This window comes from Hemicordylus capensis, chromosome 5 (genome assembly GCF_027244095.1).
Source record: "Hemicordylus capensis ecotype Gifberg chromosome 5, rHemCap1.1.pri, whole genome shotgun sequence".
Lineage (NCBI taxonomy): Eukaryota > Metazoa > Chordata > Lepidosauria > Squamata > Cordylidae > Hemicordylus > Hemicordylus capensis.
In genome coordinates this window covers 173,412,154-173,438,869 of record NC_069661.1, presented here as the reverse complement: position 1 = coordinate 173,438,869, position 26,716 = coordinate 173,412,154, and the positions used below count along the sequence as shown (strand labels likewise).

At 43.8% G+C, this 26,716-nt stretch overlaps 1 long non-coding RNA gene across 2 annotated transcripts in view; it reads right to left on the bottom strand.

The window, feature by feature from the left end:
- LOC128328004 (uncharacterized) overlaps positions 1 to 26,152 on the bottom strand; it is a 33,219-nt gene extending 7,067 nt beyond the window's left edge. Inside the window, exons 1-4 of one of the 2 annotated variants that reach the window (XR_008308941.1) lie at positions 26,026 to 26,152; positions 14,303 to 14,380; positions 14,053 to 14,175; positions 8,277 to 8,430 (exon numbers count right to left, since the gene is read on the bottom strand). This is a non-coding gene — a long non-coding RNA (uncharacterized LOC128328004). Of the gene's footprint in view, positions 1 to 8,276; positions 8,431 to 8,619; positions 8,780 to 14,052; positions 14,176 to 14,302; positions 14,381 to 26,025 lie in introns of those variants that run through there. The other variant, XR_008308942.1, reaches the window with a different exon arrangement.
- Positions 26,153 to 26,716: the final 564 nt, after the last annotated feature.

The window sequence follows — 26,716 nt, the reverse complement described above, 5'->3', positions numbered from 1 at the left end:
CATTAGACACTTTGTATTCTCTAATGGTATATGGCAATGAAGTCTGCCTTCTGTTCAAGTCAAAATAATTCAGTTCAATCCTCAGATTTGCATAATGCCTGCCCTCTGCCATTGTATCATTACTGTATTTCAGGAATCTTCTGGCTTTGCTGTAGATGCATTTTTTAAAAACAAATTTGGAAATGTAATTTTTTAGTATATATACAAATTGTTCTAGGCGTAACAAAATTGCAGAATACATAAAATAATACAAGTGCTATATTGTCTGACTTTGCAGGAAATCTGCTGCTTCAGCTGTGAAAAGTTAACCTAGTGCCTTGCAGCTGAGTGTCTAACATGTGCCTCCTTGTAGAACATTGCAATGTTGACAGAGTGCTATGCTGTGTAAAAGAAACATGTAAAGTTCAAAGTGGTCTGAAGGCAAGAAGGCTCTCTGAATCCCTGGTGGATAAAGAATTACAGAGGCAAGGGCCTTAAGTTAAAAAGGCCCAAGACTTCCCTATTTTGCCTATGCAGAAAGTTTTCCCACACAGAGCTCTATGACATGCTAATGAGAGAGAACATTACAAAAAAGCAAGACTTGTGGAGATGTGAGTGATTCATACATTTGGTTCCATGCTTTTGATGTAATGTCCTAAGTTACCTTCTCCGTGGTAATAGCTCACTAAGGTCATACACATGACCATGAGAGGGGCGGGGAAGATGGGCAGGGAGGAAGGCAAGGATGAACCTAACTTCTCCCTGATGATCAACAATCTCTTCTTCAGCACATTGGTGCGTGCCCTCACAATCCACACTGCTCAGAGCAGCGTGGACTGTGTGGGCGCGTGGGCGTGGGCGCAGGAAGGACTGCCCATGCTTGGGTAGGGCTGCTTGTGTGAATAACCTCACTATGTTAATTTGTGCTTCTGCAAGTCTTGCATTTGATAAACACTGAATATTTCATTTATTTTATTGAGAGAGAAAGAAGGTGGTGCTGGGGGACTACTGCTCGACCCCGTGGCCATTGGCCTGTGGGGTCCCACAGGGTTTGATTTTGCCCCCCCATGCTGTTTAACATCTACATGAAATCACTGGGAGAGGTCATCTGGAGACTTGGACTGAGTTGTTAGCAGTATGCAGATGACACTCAGCTCTATCTCTCCTTGTCACCTGATCCTAGTGGATGTCCTGAATCGGGGATTGGAGGCCATGATGGATTGGATGTGGGCTAATAAACTGAGAGTGAATCCTGACAAGACGGTGGTACTGTTGGTCAGTAGGAGAGCCAATTCGGATGAGGTGATTCTACCTGTTCTAAATGGGATTGCACTCCCCTTGAAGGAGCAAGTACACAGCTTGCAGGTATTACTGGAACTGGCTCTGCTTTTGGAATCTGAGGTGGAGATGGTGGCCAGGGGTGCCTTTGCACGGCTTTGGCTAGTGCACCAGCTGTGTCCCTTTCTCAAGAAGGCAGATCTGGCCACAGTTACCCATGCCTTAGTCATGTCACGGCTGGATTACTGTAACACACTCTACGTAGGGGTGCCCTTGTAGAATATCCTACAGCTTGTACAAAACTACAGCTTGTACAAAATGCGGCAGCTAGGGATCTATCTGGAGCTGCCCGGTGTGATCATATCAGACCTATTTTGAAAGAGCTGCACTGGTTACCAGTGTGTTTCTGGGTCCAATTCAAGGTGCTGGTTTTGACCTTTAAAAACCTTAACGGTTTGGGCCAGGGATACCTGAGGGACCACCTGCTCCCAAGGGTTGCTGTCCACTTGATGAGATCATCTGAGGGGGATCTGCTTCGGGTGATGACAATGAGGGAGGTTCGGTTATCGTGCACGTGGGACAGGGCCTTCTCTGTTGCTGCCCCGAGACTTTGGAATGCACTCCCAGTGGTCATTTGCTCCTTGGACACCATCACAATTTCTAGAAAGCTTGTTAAATTTTGGCTTTTTAGCCAGGCCTTTACATGATTGTTTTATTGCTGCTTCTGTGTGTTTTTATCAGTGTACAGTTTTTATGTTTGTATCTTATATATTTTAAATCAGATTTGTTGTCATATTTTTAGCTTTATACTTTTAACTGTCATTTTTATTATTATTTTTTTAACTTTTGTAAACCGCCTTGGGATTGTTTTTAATGAAAGGCGTTATATAAATTTAACGATAAATAAATAAAAACATGCCGAGTCCTGTTAGAATCCAGTTCAGACTCAAACTGAACCAGCCAAACCGGTTTTGTGCACATACCTAGTCTTCATGTATAACATGTCATTCTGGCACAGACATCCATGAACTGCCCCGTTGAGTCTACCACGCCTTGCAGGTCATGGTGTAATAGTGCTTCCGCCCATAATACTCCTTGTGGGATAGGGGAGGGGCACTAGAATTTCCACATGTATTTATAAACCTGATGGTGCTCAGAAACCCCTTTTGCTGTAACCCCAACATCACCTCTTGTGGGTCGCCCATGTGGATCAGGTCCTCCAGGAACATTTCCACCAGCAGGTCCACCACTTCCTTGACTATCTCACAGATGGTGGAGGTCCCAAACACAAACAGGTTGCTCAGTGCCAGGTAGTTGACGTTGGAGACCAGCTTGTAAATTGTTACGGCAAGCCGCTAGTGCACTAGCACTGCATGGTGCACCACACAGTGTCCTGCCGGTGGAGCATTGGCTCTATCTCACTTGTCAGAAAGTAGAACGTCCTCTGAGAAATCCTGAAGCTGCCCTGGAAAGCTTGTTGTCCCACTTGTCTCTGTGTTCCATAGAGCTTGAGGTACTGCCATACCTTGGCAGCACCCACCTCCTTTCTGCTGTCCAGTCTGCCTGCAGGATGTGGGGAGCAGAAGACAGGGCTGCCCCATGTCTCTGGGCTGTTTCGAACGCCTTGAATCAGCCCACCAAATCTCATGGAGACATCAAAGAACCTTGTAGCCTCCTCACAAGCAGTTGCTGGGCTCTGTGCCTTGCTTCCTCATCCGTGGTGCTCAGGACCATCTTCATCACACTGTGACTGTGATGCTGGGTGCTGTGCCTACCATGGCAGGGTGGTTGGGTTCCTCTCTTGCTGTCAGGGTGGTTGTGTTCTAATGCATGCCCACATGGGAGCTTTAACTGTGCATGCCACCTGCTTGGGACATCCAAGGGGTTGTTGGTGGGTGGGAGTGCCCACCCACATAACTTGCACAGCTGCTGGAACAAAGGGGTGGTGATCTGGGTGGGGAGTGGTCTTCCATTCTTTGTGTCCTGCCCACCTATTTTGGGGCTATGTGGGATGGCTGCACAGGTTGTGTTGGTAGGGGCATTGTTATGTTAGGGACACACCTGCATCTGGATTTTCTTGACAGCATGGTGATCCCAAAGAGGGAGCCCTGTCAGGGTGCAGTGCTGTGCAGCGGTGGGCTGTGTCCACCAGTGGTTCTGTACAGCCAGCTGTCAGTATGGGTTAAGTGGTGCGACATGTGCAGTTGTGGTTGGGACGGCCTCCACATTTTTCACCATCCCTGACCTTCTCTCCTATATTTGTAGGGGGGCACCGAGTTCCCCTTGAAAGCAGCAGAAAGCTGACAAAACCCGAAATGTTTGTCTCTTATGAGACATGTTTGTTTCTTACAGACAAATGTTTGTCTGTAACTCCCAATACGTCACTGTTGCCAGGCAGATTGGGGAACAGAAGGGAGGATGGCAGGGGTGTGGTGCTTTAGCTGAGAGGTGACCATCAAGAGCCGCAGCATGCATAGAGCTACCGCATCCCTGGGCAGGTCTGGTCCGCCCTCTCCATAATCAGTACGAAACTGCAGTTACACTGGAATCTTCATTCAGACATAACGCTGCTGCTGCCAAACCTTAATTTGGGGCAGCAAAATTTACTACAAACCAAAGGTTTGAATTAGAGTCTGGAAAGGCAAACTGCGGGTTGCTTTTGTCTTGAAACCACAGTTGCATGCGTTCGGACTTAACGGACTTTCACTGTCCCGTTTAACTGCAGTTTCAAGTTATGTCCAAATGCAGCCAGTGTTTAAATTAACAAGGAATAAAAACTGGTTGTTTCAAATCACAGTAATTCTCAGCTTCATTAAGTTTCATATGCGGGTGTACACACACAGAGAAAGAGTATATGGTAAAACATTTCAGTTGGGTCCTATGTTGTGGGATAGAGTTAACAAGCCCATGTTTGCAAAGGATGATGACGAGTGAGCTAAGGCATTTTGCCAGTTATGTGCCAGAAGCTGCCTTAGACAGTAAGCTCTCTGACCCTGCTTTTTCCCCTTTTTCTTTCTCCATTTCAAAACAAAGGTGTCTTAAGTTTTCTCTGTCTTAGGTCAGAGACTTCTCTAAATCTGTGTCCATGTGGCTTTATGAAATACTAATTTAGAGAACCATGAAGTGCTTGCTTGAAAGAGTAGTTTTTATTATTGTTTAAGGGCTGCAGGATTAAGTCCAAAGTTTCCACATCAAAAAGGGAACACAATTTTACAGAAAGACCTTGAATAACAATGGTAGGGATAGTGCTTTAAATTTTTTAATAGATTGAGTTTTTCCTGTGATATATCTATTCTTTTTGATGTTAGCTATAACATACATTATATTGATCTGTCTCCCCAGTGACCCGCTGAAGTTTATGAGGACATGTTGGTGGTGTATCTATTAAAATGTTGCTTACAGTTCATATAATTTTCTTTTGCTCTATGAATTTATCGCTGCCCACATTATTTCTTGTTATGGGGAGAAAAACAAGAACAAACTAGTGAGTGCAGAATATTTTCCATTGTTCTTTCCAAGCCTATTAAGAAATGTTCCAGTTATTATTCCAAAGTTAATGCTTACCTTTTCTTATACTCCCGGCTTCTCCCCTGTGCAATCAATGTATTTTTAAAATGTTCCAGATTACTTTGTTACTCTTACGCATGTGTTGTATGTTCATCACTTGCATTGAAATTTTTTTTAAATGAAGATAAAGATTGTGAATTGTAGATCCACAAATAAATGTTTTGTACATGCATAGTGGCCCTAGCTTTTGGTTATAATTGTGTATGAAACCCATAACCATTTCACAGAGAGGTAAGAAGAGAAGCAGGTCAAGAGGAGGAAATGTTGCTTGATGCAGAGTCAGTAGAGAAGGATCAGATTGTGACTATAATTAGGAAGTTTTAAGAGGCAATTGCTATTCTGGCTAATGTATTGACCACCAAAACGTCCACACTTCAATCAGCTGTGGGGACACAATGAGAGCCTGCCCACTGCTCCATTGCATTCTGAAGTATGAGCACAAGAGTGTGAATATCTTGGAGCACTTTCCTGTGCTCCGGAAGCACTCTATAGAAGTGGAAACACGTCCCTTAAGGCAGAGATATGTTTCCATTTCTATAGAGTGCATCCAGAGCACAGGAGAGTGCTCTGATATAGTTTGAGTGCTCTGACCCTAGCCAAGTGCGTTCATAATTCAGGACATAACAGAGTAGTGAGCGGATGCTTTCTGCATCCCTGCAGCTGCTTGAAGCTTGGAGGTTTCAGTAGTCAGGATGCTAGTCTCTGTCCTTAAGCCAACAGCTATCATCACTGGTGCATCACCCTGAACTTACCTGAGCATAGCAGTTTCCAATAGAGTTCTTGTGGCTGCATGAATGATGGCATGGCACTTTAATGATGGGCCACCTCCCACAATTCCAGCCGGTAATGGTGGGCTTGGATATAAGAAGTTGAAAATGGTGGGAAGAGAGGGAGTTAGGTGGAATATACACATTTAGAAGGACGGAACTCAGAATCTTTTGCTGGACAGGAGGAGAGGTTGCATCAGACAAGAAGAAAAAGTGGCCTAACTGAACCCAGACTCAGATGCAGTCCTGGCACTGTGATCACACAGGGAACCATTTCTGTGAAGCAGGTTTACACACCTGACAGCAGTTTTTGCAATTGGGGTCACCCTTTTCCCAGCCACCAGCATGAGGGCAGCTCCAGTAGTATCCCAGATCAGACGTTTCTGTAAATCGCCCCAGTAAAGGTGGCTACATGCTGAGTTTTTGCCAATGCAATGAAGTTTCTGAATCCCTTCTTTCTGCAACTGTTTCCCCATACTGCCCAACAAGGTGCTGCTGAAATTTGGGGTAACATCTATAGCAGACTATGACCCAGCATAAGAAGCGGTTGTACAGCGGGTGGGTGGCTGGGAAACTCTAGTATGCTTCTAAGTGCTTGCATACACTGAAAGGCCTGTCTGAATTGTGACCAAAATCTGTTATCATTTTAGCAACCTGTCTACAACCAAGACATTGACAGTATTTCTATATTGGGCAAGGTGACACAAAAGTCAGCTTGAGGATTTCTGCTACATCTAGCAGAAGAAAACATATCAATTTAACAAGGAAGTAAACACGAACACTTTAAAATACTGAATTCAACTAGGGATTCTAAATCTTGTTTTAAGTTTTTAAGGTTATTTCTTATTCTGTACAGCAGTACTCTGTTGACTTTACAATGCAAGCCTTCTATAATTCATTCTGCTTGATTAGTGTCTTTGATGACTTGGAGTGTCAGCTCGTGAAGGATTTGCGGCACAGGAAAAGGATACTGAGAGCTTTTTGTGTACTCTGTGCTGCTGACTAGTTGTAGAACTATAGAGGTTAACTGTACTTTTTCTCCCTGATACTTAGTGGCATATTTCCGTTTGGAAAATTTCTTCCCAGGATCCGTTGTTGAACTACACTTATTTTACTTTCTGTTGCTGCTTATGCATTATCAGGTCTCACTTCCCATATCCACTACTTATATTGTGTGTCTGCACATGTGTGAGTGCATGATGAGATTATATTTTACATTTGTAGGCACAGTGGGGAAGTAACTTGCCTAGGGAGCAAGAGGTTGCCGGCTTGAATCCCCTCTGGTATGTTTCCCAGAGAATGGGACTATGTTTCCCAGACTATGGGAAACACCTATATCGGGCAGCTGCAATATAGGAAGATGCTGAAAGGCATCATCTCATACTGCATGGGAGATGGGGAGATGGGAATGGTAAACCTCTCCTGTATTCTACCAAAGCAAACCACATGGCTCTGTGGTCGCCAGGAGTCAACTGACACGACGGCACAACTTTACTTTAGTACATTACACATCAGTTTTTTCCAGAGTTAGAATAGCAAAGGGCAGGGTAAGCTCCTCCTGCAAAGGAGCTAGGAGATTCTCAACAAGAGTGGGATTCTGGATGGCAGATTAAGACAAGGAAGGGCAAGCCATGTGCAGCCTCATTCACTGCATAAATATAATCGTATGAAGATGAACATACAAAGCTGTCTTAGATGCTTGTCCATCTAGTTTAGTAGTGTCAGCTTTCCCAGCCCTACCTGAAGACAGCAGTGATTGAACCTGGGACCTTTTGAATGTCAATGCCCCTAAAACAAACCCTCCCTATATTGGGGCAACAGAGGTGAGTTCCTTTCATTTTTGGAAGGCCAGCAGCAGCAGCAAAATTGTTCTAGTCCAGGAGGTAGGCAACTTATGGAACTCAAGCTGTTGTTGAACTACAACTCCCATCATCCCCAGCCACAATATACTGTAGTTCAATAACTACAATAGCTGGAGTCTCAAAGATTGCCTACCCATGTTCTAGTCAAGGGCTGCTGCATACCCACATCATGTCCCATGTAGCATTGTGACACAATGTGAAGCATTGCAGAGAGGGAGGGGACATGACATGTGACAGCTGCTACCGCTAGAATGCTGTTGTGACTGACAGCCCACCAAGAATGAAAGAAAGAAATCTTTGACTGTCACCATGGCGAGGGGAAGAGCCCCACCTAGAGAAGAGGGGCCAAGCAGAGGTCACCTCACTAAGGGTTCCCTCAAACTGAGAGCCAGCCTTGACCAATGTTGTTATCCTGTGCCCATTTACTGAACTCTCATTTAATTCAGTGAGTCTTACCTCTGGGTAAACATAGCAATGGGCTATAAAACCTTGGCTCTCTACAGCTTCCATGCTATAGTTCCAAGAGCTGGTTTTGACATAATTTATGCTGGTCAAAGACCAAAATAAAGACTTAGCTTAGCTAGACATAATCAGATTGAGCCATGTTGGTCTTGTAAACATCCTTTCCCCTCTATCAGTGTCGACTGGCAACAATGTCATTAAGGCTGGACTTCTGGACACAAGTCCAGAGCCCCCATAGTTCTCTGCTGCCCCATCCCTAGTGTGAGGGGAAGCCCTGGCTTGTCTCTGGAAGAGCAGGGAGAGCACTTTAAAAAGTCCTCACTCCGAGCCACAGAGCTTGCTTCTTTTTTCTTCCTCCTACCTCTTCTTGCCCGAGGATCTATTCAGGATGAAAGGCAGCAACCATAGGTTCACCAGGGTGGTTTCCAGGTAGCGAGCTTTACACCGCAAAAAGTGGAGCAAACTGCGACGTTTTGTGGTGCCGATTTAAAACCTCTGTTGAAATCCATTGCCTCCTACAATGGGCAAATACAGCTAGTTTTTTGCAACATAGATGCGGCACTATAGGGCTGTAACGCCGCAATAAAACATGAAAGAAGGCATCGAAAATGTGAACGGTACCTTGCTTACAGCGCAGGGACTGTGAAGTCAAGACACAGGCAGTATGGTAGGACACTTAAGGGATACGCCGTGACACTGTGGTAGCGTGCAATCTGGAAAGCGCTCAGGTGAGCTGCAGGTCAGAGGCTGTGTCAGGTTCTCACCCTGCAGCTCATCTGAACTACAACAGACTCCCTTTTGGTGCCTTGAAGGGCTGGACTCCTGGAATGTTGCAGCAGAACTTTCTATACACGTGGCTGCAACCTGCAAGATACAGGTTAGGGCACACATTCAGGGCAGGGTGAATTTAGCTGGCATTGAGTTTAGCTCTTTACTCTCAACTTATATATCTATTGTTTATCTATTGATTCCTCAATTATTTTTATTTTATTTTCCTATGTAAATAGGGCATAACGAGGGAGGGCCCCTCAGCAAGGCCATTAGGTCTAGAGTCTGAAATTACATAGCTGCACCTCTGCTGATTGGAGAGCACTCTTCTGACTGGTGGATATAATAGAGGAGTGGTGTTAATGACTGCATTGCAATTATGGAAGTCCTTCCATCTGAATTCATACCAAAGAATGAATGGAAGCATCGCTCAGAATCACCATAATATCACTGTAGACTAGCTGTCCATTGGCAGCAGGAACCTGCTCTTCCATATTGTGTGGGCAGAATGGTGTTACACTGGCATTTAAATCAGGTTACTTGAGTGTGGGAGGTTATATTTTTAGAATATTTGTACTTTTGGCTTTTAAGTTGTTTTTTAAAGTTTTATTTAACATATGAACATAAATAACCCAAACTCTTCAACACTGAAATCAATACAATATAACAATATTTGATATTTTCCTTCTTTTCACAGAAAAATAGTTACCTATAGCAGTTAATGACATAACTATGTTGTTAAGAACCAGTAACAACAGATACAGTTTTCACAGGTTTTCAGCCTGGAGGTCCAATTCATAAATTAGAATTCTATGTAGGCGGCATAGTTTTCTGTGTTTCTAACCCAGATACTTCATTGTTAACTATTGCTGTCATTCTTAACACTGATGGCTTTTAAATTGTTGTGACATACTGGGCTGTAAGAAGTGTGTTCTTGAATCCAAACATGTAAATAATGGTCTACATACCTGTTACCTTTTTAATATTACAAATGGTTCGAAATGGTGGTGTTTTGGGTTTTTTTTAAGTCTGAATAAACCTACTAATTGCTTTTTCATGGGTGAAAAGCCTCTTTCTGGATTCTTGAGAAAAAGCTACCATTATATATTTATTTATTCATTCATTTGATTTATACACCGCCCTTCCAAAATGGCTCAGGGCGGTCCACAACCAAAACAAACCACCAAAACAGCAAAGAGCCAAAACAAATCAAAAACAATACAACAACCAACAATCCAAAAACATTTCAAAACAACAACCAAACAATTACAGTGATTAAAACCCCCAAAATCGGGTTAGAATATTAAAACCGATTTTAAACCCTGGAAAGCGAGGCCAAACAAATATGTTTTAAGGGCTCTCCTGAAGGCTAATAGAGAATTCAAATTGTGGATTTCCGCAGGGAGCGCATTCCACAGTCCCGGAGCAGCTATAGAGAAGGCCTGCCTCTGAGTCGCCACCAGACGAGCTGGTGGTAACTGGAGATGAACCTCCTCAGATGACCTTAATGTGCGGTGGGGATCACGCAGAAGAAGGCGCTCTCTAAGGTAACTCGGGCCTAAGCCGTTCAGGGCTTTAAAGGTAATAACCAGCACTTTGTATTTTGCCCGGAAACATATTGGCAGCCAGTGCAATTGTTTAAAAATAGGCATAATATGGTCTCTCCAGGTTACCCCAGAGACCAATCTGGCTGCCGCATTCTGAACTAATCGAAGTTTCCGAACTACATACAAAGGCAGCCCCACATAGAGCGCATTGCAATAGTCAAGCCGGGAGGTTACCAGCTGGTGCACCACTGTTTTGAGGTCATCCTCCTCAAGGGATAGGCGCAGCTGTCGAATCAGCTGAAGCTGGTAGAAAGCACTCCTGGCCGTGGCCTCGACCTGAAATACCAGGGTGAGGCCTGGGTCCAGGAGTACTCCCAAGCTGCACACCTGCTCATTCTGGGGGAGTGTAACTCCATCCAGCACAGGAAAATCTAACTCATCCCTCAGATTCTGAACCCCCACAATGAGCACCTCCATCTTGCTTGGATTCAGCTTCAATATGTTATCCCTCATCCAGTCCATTACTGCCTGTAGGCAGCCATTTAGAGAATGAGTGCCATTTCCTGAAGAAGGGAGGGAGAAGTAGATTTGGGTGTCATCATCATACTGATAACACCCAGCACCAAATCTCCTGATGACCTCACCCAGCGGTTTCATGTAGATATTGAAAAGCATTGGTGACAGAATGGAGCCCTAACAGACTCCATATAACAGCTCCTGCTTTGAGGAGCGACTGTCATCAAGCTCCACCATCTGAGATCTACCCGAGAGATAGGAACGGAACCACTGCAGAGCAGTGCCCCCTATTCCCAACTCCCCCAGGCGACCCAGAAGATACCATGGTCGATGGTATCAAACGCCGCCGAGAGATCCAAGAGGACCAACAGAGTCATACTCCCTCTGTCGATTCCCCAGTAAAGGTCATCCATCAGGCTGACCAAGGCTGTCTCAACCCCATAGCCCGTTCTAAAGCCAGTTTGAAATGGGTCTAGATAATCAGTTTCCTCCAAAACCGCCTGGAGCTGGTTAGCCACCACCCTCTCAATTACCTTGCCCAGCCAGGGGAGATTGGAGAGTGGCCTAGGGATATGGGTGGGATCTCAGGCAACATAGAGATTCCTGCTATAAAAGTGACATGCCTTAGAGTAAACCCAGCAATGAGGAACTGTTTATGAGAGCATCCTGAGAAAATAAAACTAGGCCCTGATGTTAAGTAGGCTGTAAAGTGTAATTTTCACCACCTTTAATGCAATAGCTATTTATATCATTGCTGGTCTGCCACCTAGTAATGCAACAACTGTTTATGCTTGGTCTATCAACTGGCTAAAGCCTGACAGGTATGTATGGGACTTTTTATTTTTTATTTGTGCAACTTAGATATTTTAAGGCTGAGCCTGGTCCTGATATGTTAGTGTGGATTTCTCTTTTTAAAACCCCCTCTTTAAAATGTGCGCCCCCCCTTTTAAAAAAAAATCACGCATGTAGAAAAACACAAAGAAACTAGCACATCAGGTAGAAAGGTTCTAACCCAGGTATGTTGGTTTTCTACATCCAGGAAGATTCCTCCCCCCTTTAAACAGAGGAGCATTCCAAAATGTAGGTGATCTTTCACACCTACAGTATGAAGTGGTATAGTCCATTCCACCATTTAATTCTCACTTTATTCTATTGCATATGTAGTCTCTGAGTCTTGGTCTTAATATATACATGTTTTAATACTGTATATGTTTTATATGTATCGTTTTAACTCCTGCTAACTGGTCACCTTTCAAGTGGTGGTTCTTTTATGGTTAGTGGTTGGGAAAGCACTATTCATTCCAGCAGCTATATCTTTTCTACATCTGCTATCTGTTTTAACAGCTGTTGCTGGTATATTCTTCATGTCTTTGTTATGTGATGATGTGGACATCATCACGTAAATAGCATCTGCACATGTGCGGGCATCATCTTGAGTGGTCAGCAACACCATGCTGACCACTCAAGATGGCATCTGCACATGTGCGGACACTATTTACATGATGACGATGCCCACGGGCTGTTAGGAGCAGTACTGCAGGAACTCAGCACGGCGTTTAATACTGACAGCACTATGGTGGGGAGGTGGGGGGCAGCAGAGGAGCGATGGAGGAGCAGGCAAGATCTGCCTTCCTCTCTTTAAAGCGTTTGCTCTACCCCCATTGAAATGATTTGTTCGGGGAAGCTTGAAGCATTTCGGTGCCTCAAATTAGAGGCACCAAAATGCTCCATGCACATCCCTACTTCGGAGTTCAGCCTAGTGATACTCCTAAGACTAGTACCAGGCTAAAACAACATCCTTGTAATGGCATACCCATTGAGTTCAAAAGGGGGGAAACAGATTGTATTTGTCTGTCCTTGTGCATGTGTCTCTTCCCCCTCTATTGCAGTGAATGGGAGAGTGGCTTTATGCATGTGAGCACTATACACCTATCAATGCACACTGAGCTCTAGATTAGGATGTTGGTTTGAAAACAAACGTAAATCCAATCCCAGCTGACAACAGAGCATGCAAGCATGTGCTCAGTTTCCATTGACTTTACTTGTGCTTATACATATTTTAAAGTGATTTCCCAAGCAGTTCCTCCCCACCGCCACCACCTTCGAAACATTGACATAAGAGGCAATGGAAGAAAAGTCACTTAAATAAAAGTCAAATATTTGCCAAAAGCAAGGGGGAAAAACTCTTTCCAAGCTTTAGGAACATTTCAAGAAATGGAAAATATTAAAACGCACCCAAAATGATGAAGTATTTGACAGTTTCTTTTAAATGAGACTGTGCTAGGTATTGTAAATATAAAGTACTATATTGCTCACAGACATTTGCTGAACTTTCAAGTATTCATTTGGCTCAAGGCAACCACAGATCACTGCCAAATGACTGAAAAACGGTAAGGATGTATATAGATATATTTTCCCAGAAGCCTATTCCTTATTCTTAAGTCAGTCTTTTTATATTTGTGACACAGTTGGTCATGTGCATCCTATTATGTCAAGTTGCATCACAGGATTTTCTGTAGCCTGCTGGTAACGTCACTTTGCATTATAGATTTAAAGAAACACTGCTTCTTTTCAAGTATGAAATGAAGGTGCTAATCACCTGACAAGTATTCTGCTATCTAGGAAAAAGGAGCAGAGTATTCGCACGGAATACTTTTCTTCCTTCAACCAATAACTTTCTGTAAATGCTGGTGTAATACAGACTTCTAGAAATAGTGGAGTACTTCACAGCTGGTGGATCTCTTATTGCTTTAGCTCTGATGTCTGCATGTTATCACTCGGTGCAAATTATTTAGCAGCTGCCATCTTATTTATAGGTATGAATTGCACAAATTAATCTCATAAATTATTCATCCTTTTCCTCTTTTTTTTTTTTTTGCTTTGAATTAAAATGCTGCCACAGTTAAGAATCTCCTTTTGTATAGCCAATATCAATTGTTTGTGGTGTGTTGTTTTTAATTTCCTCAAGCTAATAAAATATAAAGAAACAGAATGAAAAGGGGTGGATTAAAACAAACAAACACAAAAGAAAAAGCATTGACTGCATACTTTACAGGAACCTTTTGGGTTACTACACACTCACCCCATCAAATTCTGAAGAGCTCCAAGTAGCCAACTAAGCTAAGTCTCCACTTCAGACTACCATATTTTGCAATAAGATTTTTGTCATTCACAGACAATTCAGAGGAAATAATTCATTGAAGAAGGAAAACCATGGATGCTATCCTAACAGTATGACAGTATTGTATGTCATTGTAACTCAAATGAATTGTAAAAAGATTGTAGCTTTGGAGGATAATTACTTACTTTTAGAATTTAGCCCAGAAAAATGAATCTTACTTTACACACCCATAATAAGACATAAGAATGTCACCGTGGACCAAATGGAAAGACGCTCGTAAGTTTGTTTGCTAGTAGACTCCTAGGGAGCTGAACACAAAAATCCAATAAATAATTAGCTCTCCTGTGACAGGCTTCTGAATTACTGTGATACATTAATTGGACAAAATTAGCATGAATTAAGGCAAATAAGTATAACATGTAATTTATTACTTACTAAGCATGGTGCTGCAGTGGAAGCCTCAGATTTCCCTTAAGATTGCTTTAACAGCTATAATGCATTCCTTAATTTACTCTGTGGAAAATCAATTTTTTCAGAGTTCATTAAGCACCAATATGTTACAATGCAAATCCCTAGAGCACAGAGCCACAATACATTATGCAAATTCATGACAGCATGGAACCAATATGTAAATAGCAATAATGCTATTGTCAGCTTCCTATTGATAACTATACCAGGAAGCATAATGCTTGAAACTTCTTCAGATTGGTTGATGTGTTCTCACATGCTTTTATCACATGGTATTTCTTTGGAGAGTTGTTGTAGTCCAAAGATTCTTGTTTGCTGAGAAGTGGCATCTAATGCTTTTTGACACCGTCATGATCATCTTTCTTCTCTCAATGGAAACTCAATATTTCATATTCATCTTTAGCCAATGGATATTAATGTAGGCTGTGTTCTGCTACATAGTACATGAATATAAATGCATCTATTGTCTGTGCTGCCACAGAGTTGCCATACACATCCCTTCTTCATTGTCTGGGATGCCACCATATGAAGGATGTATGGTGCAATTTTTATTTGTTTCAATACACATGACCCAGTGTGCAAAAGGTTTCATCAGGCCAAACCTACTTAAATAGATGGGTCTTGGTGGAACGGTTTGAAGATGCAACTGTAATGCAATAGGTAGCATATGCTTAGAGGGCAGAGGACATTCAACAGGTGCGGGAATTAGAGAAGGGATGGGGCCAGGCATACACTTGAAGGTATGTATCAAAATATTTAGAAGAATTCATAATACCTGCTGCAATTTTTCAGATAATAAAGGCATATTCATTTCCTGATTGCAGTTTAAATAGATCATAATTTCCTCAGGACTTTACAAAAGGAGACTGAAGAAGAGACCTTCTTTTAAAACCCATCATGGGCGTTCAGTCGCTACTCATTTTTTAACCAAATCCTATGATTCAACTCCCTGGGCTGAGTCAGATAATTCAGCATCTTCTTCTGAACAAAGTGAGGTTTCACTAGTGCAAATCCATTGAAAAGACTGGGTCATGCATTGGAGTATGTTAATAGCCCGTGGGGGTATGCCAGCAGTAATTATCTGACTTTCCACAGCTGGAAATTGGGTTAGTTTTATTTATTCTTTCAAAGGGAAATAAAGACCACACATTTTACAAAAGACACCAAGTAATTAAAGCTTTGAAGTCTACTGCTGTTTCCTGTTTTAGAGTATATGTTTGATTATACAGTAGTGATTTGGCTGTGAGAAGGTATCCTATCAAAAAAATCTCAAGGTCTAGGTAAGGAAAAGATGTTTCAAAAGGTCTCGCTTCAAAAATTAATTTTTGTTGAGATATATAACCACATGCCTTTTAATATCAGGTATAAGAGTTTTAGCATATAACATTTAGTATATAAATGTGACATATAAACCCTATTCAGGCAATAGGCCTCTATGAAGTACCAGCACATGGAAAGGGCAAATAGATTCATGCTGGGTAGCCGTACCCTCTGCACCAATGGCCAGGATGTTGCTATGTTCAGAACCATGGCTGCCCCAGAGAAACAATGAATGTGAGGATGTTTGGTGTCATGGCCAGGGAGAGTGTCAACATAGGGCACCTAGCTGGTGCACTTTGGTTTGCCCTCTTCATGCATTGGTTTTTCATGGAGAACACCTGAATACTGTTGGAGATGCAGCTCTTGTTTGCATTGACTTATCACCAGCAACTCTGTTGACCAATAGGGGCACTGGCATAGAGATTGGCTGCATTCACATGTAACAGGAACCATAGGCCCAATGGACCCATGGTTACGCTTCCCCCTCCCCCTGCACTCCTTTCCAAATTTGGAAGTATCAGAGAGCTCCCTCTCTGCAGCAAGACTGCAGAGAAGAGGTGGAACTGGCAGTGAGGGTTTCCTTCTTCCTTCTTCTTGCACAGCCAATCAAGGCTGGAGTTGAGGCAGGAGCTTCCTCTCTCAACTCCAGTTCCAGGAGACGCAGCCTAGGGTTCTGAATTCGGACATACTGCTGGTTGTATCAAACCTCGTGTTGTGGCAACAAAACCCACTACAGCCCAAGAGTTCAGATTGAAGTTAAAAATCTGAAACCTAAAATTCATCGCTGCAATTGCTCACATTCACACGTAACACTTTGGGAATCTCTGGCCCATTCAGCTGTGGTTCCACATTGCATGTGAATGCAGCCATCATGAACAAAGGAATCCCCTCTCTGACTATGCTTTCTCTACTCTACTTCCCTTTTATTAAGACTGACAGTCTCAGGTTTAATTCTCTCACCTGAAGAGAGAGATTTCCTTCTCCCGCCCCACTTCCTGTATGTAGCTAACAGCAAGGTGTGTAGGCTTTATCTATCTCCTTGATGGATTTCCTAAACAAGCTACTTTATTTAGAACATGAACTCCATGTCTCCAGGCAATATTAATTAGCAGTGCTCTCCTTACCTGTGAACTTCCACAGCAGCTGAGGTAGAAAAAGAAATTTCCCCTCCAAGCTCTCTAACGAATACAGCTATAATGTGCAGATAATATGCCCTCTAATTATTCCACTGGGTGGGGTCACACAATCGCTGGGAAATCTAGCTGCCATGAACCTCCAGTTCCCAGCGAGTGTGTGCTCAGTGTGTTGTGTGAAGTTGCCAGTTCCTGCATCAGCTTACTGACCAACTCCTGCCTAATTTCTGTAACCCAGATTGAAGTTCAGCAGGGAATGTTGGGCTGAAGTTGGTAAACCAGCATGGAAACCGGAGGTTGGTGGGTTTAGACAATAAGCTCACTGGGAGCAGGGCCAGATTGTGACATGCTGAGGCCTTAAATGATGTCAAGCTTAAAAGGTCCCACAACATTACAAAACAGGTTGGAAATCTTGCTCTAGCATGCCACTCTCTCCCCCTGCCCTGCTCACCCCATTACTCACAGTTATATCAGCATTCATCTGGGTGCTTTCCAGACTAGCAACTGGAACAGCAGCAAAATGCCTCCGTTCAGCCAAGTCGCATTGGAAACATAAACAGCAGGGGGAGCAGTTTCACAGCAACTAACAACCCGAAAAACAAGCAACTTCCTTATGTCAGATATATGAGATCCTAGCACTATATTGCAGTGATTAAATTCCAGACAAGGCATTGGCAATATGAACAGCGTAGGGGCTGCAGTGTCCCAACACAGGAAGTGTGGAAGCACACTTCTGAGATCTGATGTGACCCCGTTGCAGGGTCTAATCTGGAAAGCACCCTGAAGAGGCGAATGCTGCCTGTAACCATGATGGGGTACATTGGTCTAAACTGAACACTGGTCTAAAAGGACTTCAATAAAAATTACAGTTATGTCTGCACAGATTTATAAACTCAAGATAATAAATAACGATGTAGCCATATAAATATATTTTTGTCTATAATTAGAACTATAATTAAATACACAGTCTTCCCCCCCTTTCTGCTTTATTTTGCAACCACTCATGTAAAACTTGAAATTTAGTCATTTTTTTGATTTTCAGATGCCTCTCATAATATAAGGCCTTAGGCTGTAGCTTACATAGTTTGTGCCTAAATCCTGCATTGGCTGGCTGGGAGGGTGTGCTCACTGGGAACTGGAGGTTCCTGGCAACTGGACTTGGCAGTAATCATGTGAAGTCACCCGCTGGCAGACTACCAGGGCAAAGAGAGCCATAGATTGAAAGTAGTTTGAACACATAGTGGGTTGGACCCAAAGGGATCCTAGTGCAAGCAGAAGGAGGGGATGGGAATGCCTGCAGTTTGTGGGATACAAGTATTGGAAATAAATTCCTCAGTACGCAGCAGATGATGTTCAAACTTCAAATCACCTCCATTACACTTTAGTCTCTGCATCTATGGGCCAGTGAACATTAAGATCTCAGGGTACATCTGGGACATCTTAGGTCATTCTTAAATTATCATGTCATTTGAATATGTTTGCAGTTCCATAACACATTAGCCCACAGAAACTAGGGAGCTGATATCAGAGTGGTGTGCAGGACCAATTTATTGCATTACATGTATGTGTCTGGCGGGTGCCCCTACTGGCCTTACCAGCTCTGTTGTTCTTTTGGCAGCCAAGGCCAGATATATGCCAGGTGGGGCAGGTGGCCAGGCAGAGCAGCCCGACGAGTGGCCAGCCAAGACGCTGCAAGACCAAGGAGGTGGGCTAGAGGGGCCGGGGGAAGGGTGGGGGTGAGTGAGGGAGGAGGCAGTAGTAGACAGAGAGACAGCTGAGGGGGATAAGGGTGAGAGCAGCCTAATATGGCAGGGCAGAGGTCCAATCAGTGGGTGTGTGAGATGCATCAGTTGTCAGGAGGGATTTAAGGCAGCCTTGGCCAGTGATGAGGGGCAGTTGGAGGCAGAGTGGTGGAGGCCTCCGGAGAGAGACTGCCACAGTGACCCCAAGGAGCCAGGAGGAGGAGGACTTGGGTGAACCAAACCCCTTGCCCTCAAAAACTCTGAGGCCCTGCCTGGGAGAGGGGAGGGGGAGAAGTAAAATGAGAGAATGGCCATGGTGGGACCAGGGTCATGACAATATGGAAATATTATCTTATCTTATTAACTTATTAAACACAGCTCCTTCAACTGTTCCTCATAGGACTTGGTTTCCAGGACCTTCACTATGATTATTACTCTTCCCGGGACCTACTCCTCTTTTATCAATGTTCTTATTTAAATAAGAACAAGCTGAACCTGCACAGAGCATCTGTGCGCTGGTGCAGGTGCATTTGGCCTTCCCATCCCCTCACTCAGCCTTCCGCACCCCAGAGACTTCGCTTGGCCTCCCTCCTTCACCACTCACCCTTTCCTCCCCCTGCTCTCTGCTCATTCTTTCCTCACACACGCCTCACCGTTTGGCCGTTCCTCTCCCCCGCTCACCACTAGGCCTTTGCTCCCCCCCCACTTGCCACTTGGCCGTTCCTCCCCCTTGGCATTTCCTTGCCCTCTCCCCACTTTGTGATTCCTCCCCCCTGCTCACCACTTGGCCTTTGCTCTCCCTCTACTCACTGCTCAGCCATTTCTTCTCCCCCACTTGGCCCCCATCCCACCTCCCCCCTGCCTTAAGCCAGCCCATGGCAGTGGAATGGACAGGCAACGATGGGGTGCTGGTGGCAGAGATAGTGGCGAAAGCTCCTTCCATGGGCCTACCAGATTGTACGTGAAAGCCCTGCCCTCACATTTTCATTGGTTGCGGCTGCAGCTGCAGCAGGTGTGGGGCTTGCCACGTATGACCTTAGTGTATTAGATAGATAGATAGATAGATAGATAGATAGATAGATAGATAGATAAGACATTTAAACCTGATGCCTTAACAAACGTGCCACAACATCAGTAATGATGTTGTGCAATGTCAGGACCAGAACGACATGGAGCATCTTTGCTGGTGCCAGGCTTTGCTGGTGCTTGGCCTTGAAAACCAAGAAGAAGTGTGGGGGGGGGGGGGAGTGGGGGGGAAACTGTAAACAAGCACAATTTGTGCCATTGCACAATAAGTGTCCAGAACTATCCTATGTGAGGTCTTACCAGTATAAAATAAAATGGAACTGGACACTTTGCCTGCTTTAATGCAGCCCAAGATTTCATTACCTTGTTTAGCAGCTCCATCACATTGCTGGCTCATGTTGAACTTAGGATCTACTAAGACACCAAGATCCTTTTTATGTGTACTGCTGGCAAGCCAGTTCTCTGCCATCCTCTACTTGTGTATTTGATTTTTCTTACCCAAATGCAAGGCTTTACATTTATCTTGGTTGGGCTTAATCTTCTCATTTCTGACCCAGTGTTTCAGCCTGGCCAGATGGGTTTGAATCTTGATTCTGTCTTCTGTTAGTTGCCCCCCCACCCCCCCGATTCATGTCATCTGCTGATAAGCATCCTCTCCATTCCCTCATCCAAGTAATTTTATATTGAGCAGCTGAGGGCTGATATGCAATAGCACAAATTTTGTTCATTTACAGCTTTCACCCTATGCACTCACACTTCTCCTTGGTCTTTGAGGCCCAAATCAAGATGGGGAGGATGGAGTGCCTGGCACCAGCAAAGATGTTCCATGTTGTTCTGGTCCTGACATTGCACATCATTACTAATCATGTGGCACATCTGTTAAGGCATCAGGCTTAGATTCCAGTTTACTGGCTATGTGGAGCTTGAGCCAAAATGAGATAGCCTTAACTCTGGTCTTGAACCAACAGGTTTTTTTGACCATCAAATCATAGAATGATGCAGAAGAGAAAAACAAATGTAGGAGATAAGCTAAATTTCCACTAAGGAGTAGATTACTATGACTATATGGCTACCACAGCAGAGAAAACAGCACAGATTGAGGCTTCTGTGAGGCACTGGTGTATGAAAGTGATGTTTGACCTTGAGGTCAGAGTTCACAGGCTCATCAGAGAGCAGTCATGAAGGCAGAGACTTTTACACAACAGTGCGGTCAGAGGATGTCCTTGGGAAATCATTCCTTGTTTGCAGAGGCCATTGGTTGCTGTCAGATGAAAGCTCCTTTAACGTGTTGTAGCAAACAGGACCATGATTCCAAACATAATTACTCCTGCAGATATGAAATTGTTAAGGACATATGATGCCCTGTATGATCCAACGTATAAAATGAATGTACAAAACTATGAAATGAGATCCCTGTAATGGAGGGTCTTATAATGACATGATGCACCTCATCAGATTCAGGGCAGGCGTTGTTGAACTTTAAAATCATATAAAAGCAACAAGAAAAACTAGAATTATTTATGAATATCTAATAGATCAGACAGAGTTCTTAAGTCAGCTACTATAGTTAAATAACACCCTGGGCTGAATATGTGAGCCAGATTGTATGTAATGTTTCAAGGAGTTAAAGCTGTCAAGCTTAACAAAGAATGGCACATTGTAAAGGGAAGATATCAGAATGCCAGGAAAGCTGGTTTGGACAACAGCACAATGTTCCTATTGATAGGTTACTTTTGAAGTCACCACATGATGGGATCTGTGTACAGAAACGTTGTCTGCAGTGGCAAATGTGCTGTGGATTCGGAGCATCATATTTTTTAACAAGGAAGATTTTTGCAGCTTGTCCAGATCATAGTGGCCCCAGAGACCATCGCTTTTTTGACTAATCTTCATGACAAGTATGGCTAGATTCCTGAGAGAGGCTTATTTTCTCAGGTTTTTTTTTCTTTTATCATGGATTTGTCATGCTTCTGTGTCTTATATCATTGTGGTGTGATAACAAATGCCTTTTTCTGGTCTCACACAGCTCTCAGAGGAGGCAAACATTGTAACTTCTACAGTTACTTTTCAGATCAAGCTACTAGTCAGAAGTGGGGAACACTTCGCACTTAGGTGCTTGCCACCTTTTAAGATGACAATTTGTTTCTGCTTCTGAAGCCCTGAGGTAGAGACTCTGACATTGTACCTGTGTAAAAAGGGTCATGGCTTTTTCATCCATTCCTTTCTTTTCCTTTTAATTCCATATTACCTGTAATCCAGTACTGTATTATGTAGCCCCAACCAGGAAGGTGGTCTGTAGTAAATGCTGCTTTATGGAGCAAGCAGTAGGAAGTGCTATACTCTTTCCCCCACAGGCTGAAAGCTTTTACATCAATCAGCATGCTGACAATGACAGCCTTGAATTTGCTTCTGAACTTAATCTGTACCGGTAGCTGCATGGGAAATCATTATATGGTGTTCATTTTTTAAATAGAGAAATACACATAATCTGAACACTGCGGGCCCCATCCAGGCATTTTGCCTGCCTCTCATTCTGAGTGCATTTTGACGGATATACTCTTTCTTTGAAACCAGGGAGGAAATGTGATATATTCTGTGTTTTTCTTAGGCAAAGTTCTTGGACAATGACAACATGGAATACAATTATTGTCTATGACACAAATAAAAGTATTTGATGTTAATTCAGCATTTAGAAGATACTGTATATGCCCTAAACAAAATCAGAGTTGGTATTATAATTGTATATAAAAGTAAGACTGGGATAAACTATTTTATTTAATTAAAATTATATCTATTTCAGCCTCCGTGATATTTCATCTTCACTCTTGTTTGCTTTCAGAATAAAATGGATGAATCTGGTGTGTATGTGTGTGTGCGCGCGTGCGCGTGCGTACACACACACACACACACACACACACGTCTGGGAGTCAGGGAATGAAAGAGAGAAAATCTTGCTTCAGAACTAGGACATGGACTACAAGATATTCCGACATTCCCAGCCCCTGCTATCCTATTATTCAGGAATGTCAATGATCCTATTATTTAGGAATTTGCTAGAACCTATGCTCCAAATATATTTACTCAGAATTAGGTTCCAATTATTTTAGTAGAATTTAATTCTAAGTAAGTATGCCTAGGTTTGCCATCTCAGTCCAATTATTCACATGCTATAAAGATACTTATCTGTGGCAATTTTCTCTCTGCTTCTCTACACACATCTTTAAGATGGGGGTGGGAAGGGATAACATTGGAGCTGGCCTTCACTGGAGAGCAGGGGTGACCCTTCCATTAGCCAGCTGGATGAGGCATTCATTCCAGGCATCAGATTATTGGCAACAGGGCAACAGTGAGGACAACAGTGAGGCCTCCTGAACAGAGGGCAACAGTGAGGCCTCCTGCCCTCACTTCTAAAAAGACAAAAAGCAGGAGGAGGGTGTGCATGTTGAGTCACCACCGCTGGAGAGAGGAGGTCAAAATGAATGGACTCCTTATTTGTCTTACTTTTTCTTGCCCTCTTTCCAAACCTGAGACCCAAAGGGGACCAAACTAAGCTCGTCATTAGCTCTAATGGGTTTAACTTTTTCTTCAAAAACAGCTGCGGCTTGGAAAGCCTGATTCGGACCAGGCACACAATGTGGGGCATGGGGCCTTTAACCCTTTGCCCACAGCAGGATCAAGTCTCCTTTGTGGCTGCTTTTTTAGCCTACTTTCCAGTAGGCTTATGAGATCACTCGGCATTCTGTGTGTCTGTGTGCCCCCCCCCCGCCAACTTCACAACACCTGGACCAATATGAACCAAATCGGGTACAGTTGTAGGGACACACAAGGACACCTCAACAGCGTAGTTTGTAATGATGTCATCCACCTCAGTCCAAGATGATGGATGTGTAAACCTTTGAGGCGCAAGTGGACTAACTTGTGGACCGCCTATCCGATTTGAACCAAATTTGCTGTAGCTATAGGGACACATAGGGGCACCTCAATGGTGTAGTTTGTGATTATGTCATTTACCCTAATCCAAGATGGTGGATGCGTGAACATTTGAGGCACAAGTGGGCTAATTTGTGGACTAACTGATTTGAACCAAATTAGGTACAGTTGTAGTGAGTGACACACAGGGACACCTCAGTGGTGTAGTTTGTGATGATGTCATCCACCCTGGTTCAAGATGGCAGAACCATAAACCTTTGAAGCGCAAGTGCACTAACTTGTGAACAGTCTAACCGATTTGAATGAAATTTGCTACAGCTGTATGGACACATAGGGATGCCCCAATGGTATAGTCTGTGATGTCATCCACCCTGATCCAAGATGGTGGATGCGTGAACAGTTGAGGCATAAGTGATCTAACTTGTAGACCTCGATTTCAACCAGATTTAGTCCAGTTGTAGAGATAGTGAAAGGAAAGTAGGCAGATTAGTTCCTACTAGAACAACTTTTTTCTTATTGGATAGCAGCTGTGGATTGGGACTGAAGCTGGGGTAAAGAGTTAAAAATCCCTCCTCAGTCCTGATCCAGATTGAGCTCCCTGAAACTGCTGTTTGTGAAAGGAAAGTGAAGCTTGTCAGCACTCATGACTGGCTGGCCATAACATCTAGTTTGACCCCATCTCCTAGACAGAGAAGAAACAATTCAGTCTCTCTGCAGGCATAGGAGAGAAAAGAGGCAAGATTCAAAATAGCCAGCATTCTTGGACTCCACCGTTTGACCTTCTTCCAGCCAGCAGTGGCTGGTGCGGGTGCTGTTGCCCCTGGCGGGGTGGGGGGGATAGGTGGTGGGAGGCGCCTTTAACTGTAAATTACTACGAGCTTATCTGTTCTCCCACCACACCTGAAATCTGTTTTGAGCAGCAGCATGCCACCCAGCATCTGCTGCGGCGGAGGATTGGCTATGCCACATGTCTGGCAGAGGCTATTTGCATGGCCAGCACATGGCCTCCACGCATGTGCATAGGCTAGCTGAGTGGTGAAGCCAATCCTCTACTGCAGTGGGTGCTGGGTGGTGCGCTGCTGCTCAAAACAGCTTCCAGGTGCGGTAGGAGGAGAGCTAAGCACCTAGTAATTTACAGTTAAAGGGATCTCCTGCTGCCGCCCACCTCCACTGGCAGCACCCGCACCACCTGCCGCTGACTCCAGCAGGACCACAATAATGGTTTAATAGCTTCCGGCTGTACCAAAGTATAGACTCCTCAACTGAAAACAGGTGTGCCCCAGTTCCAACTTCCTGAGCTCATCAGTAAGGCAGCATTCCACTGATCTGTCTTTCTCTTTTGGATTACTCCTGAGAGCCTTAATTTTGCCTTCCCCAAAATCCTTATATGCAATTGGCATGTAACCCTTTAGCAGAAGGTTGCTCATGGTACAGCAGATTGATGGGCCATTGGATTCTTTGTTTATTCTATGTAGGTAATTTCCAAAAGGGTAATAATTGCTTAAAATGTGATTTCGTTATCCCAAATTCTCTGTGCCCCCCACCCCTCTCCACGTAGTCCTCGATCATTACAGCTCTATGTAAAAAGTTGAATTCACATTTGATTATCTGGATGTTTTTGATGTTTGTAGGTCATTCAGAGAAATAAGGCCGCATTGTGCGAAATTGTTGTGGGGTCTTGTAGCCTCCAACAGGTCAACGCACTGCTTATTAGGATGGTTTATAACATTTTAAAGGCCTTTATAAACTCTCTATAAATTGGAATGTGTGCCCAGATTGCTTAACTATCTGTTATCCACATGGATGCCGCTGCTATCCGAGAACAGAAAAGGTAAAAAAAAAATTAAAATAATAGGGGCATATAGCAGAGTGTTGTTGGTGGCAGGACTTCAGCTGTAGAACTGTTGAGATCAAACAGCAAGACTGACCTTTTTTTCTGAAGCCTTACCTTATTAAAGGCTTATTTCTCAGGCCTAAATAATGAAAAGGAGCTTTGGGGGAAAATTGGAGAAGAAGAAAAAGCAGGCAGACTGAGAAGTGGAAAGTTTTGACCCCTTTGTACATTAGTACTACCTTTTTTTATATTTTTGTTCTATACTTAAATACTGTGGTGATAAATGACAGAGAAATAAGAAGACAGACACTTTCTCTCTCTCTCTCTCTAAGCTCCCTGTTTAGAAAGGACGCCTCTAGGAAATAACTCCTTATGCACCTGAAAACATTCTTAAGGGCCTACATCTTTAATGACCTTCAGTCTGGTTTTGGAGGCCTGAATTGCAGAGTCTGTCGTTATTACTCCAACCCTCAGACAGAATGGACCACCTCAAGGTGGCTTTGTACATGCATTTTGGGCTCATTTTCCCTGTGTGTGGTGGGAAGTATAAGGCAGAGAGAGCACACACAAAAGGGAATACCACAATATTTTTTTAGCAGCATGCCATGGCTTCAGTGGCAGTGATAAGCAACTACAAGAACTGCTTGATATACAGAGGCATGTTACTAAAAATACATTTCAGGGGAATGGGCTTGTAATACTCACCTGCTATTACCTCATAAATATTACAACTCCTGAATCCATTTCCAACCCATATTTTTCTGGAATTTGGACTCTTCTCTGGCCACAGGGAGAGGGAAGAGAGAGGTGCATTGCATAGCATTAAGGGTGTGTATGGAACCGGTTCAGGCAGTTCAGTTCAAATTCAAGCTGAATTCAAACCAAACTGCCAGTCTGTGAGCCAGTTCAATTGAATGGACCTCCATTCCATTTGGTCAAACTGGGTTGAACCAGTTTGCCCTGGTTCAAGAGCTATGCTTGTAAAGTGGAATCCGGTGAGGATTCCCCTTTACAAGCAATGGGGTGGGAGAATGCTTTAAAAGTGTTGTAAAGGCGGTGGGGGGGAGCAGTGGTGAAAAGATACTTTACCAGCTTCTGCAGCGGTGGCGGCAGCATGGCCGTGGTGTCTTCTTTAAGCCCCTCCCCCAGCGCTCCCCCAGCACTGTAGGCCGGTGGTAGCCTCCAGGTATGCATGGAGGCCATTTGCAGTACTATGCAAATTTGCGTCACCAGGCATGCAGAGGGGACAGAACTGGGCTGCTGCAAGCCCGCACTGCTGGGGATGGAGCATCGGTGGGGATTAGAGGAGCCACCACTTCTGGTGGACACTAGTAAGGTGTCCTCTTGCCACCCTGACCCCACCGGCTGCCCTTGCAATACTTGTAAAGGATAAAGG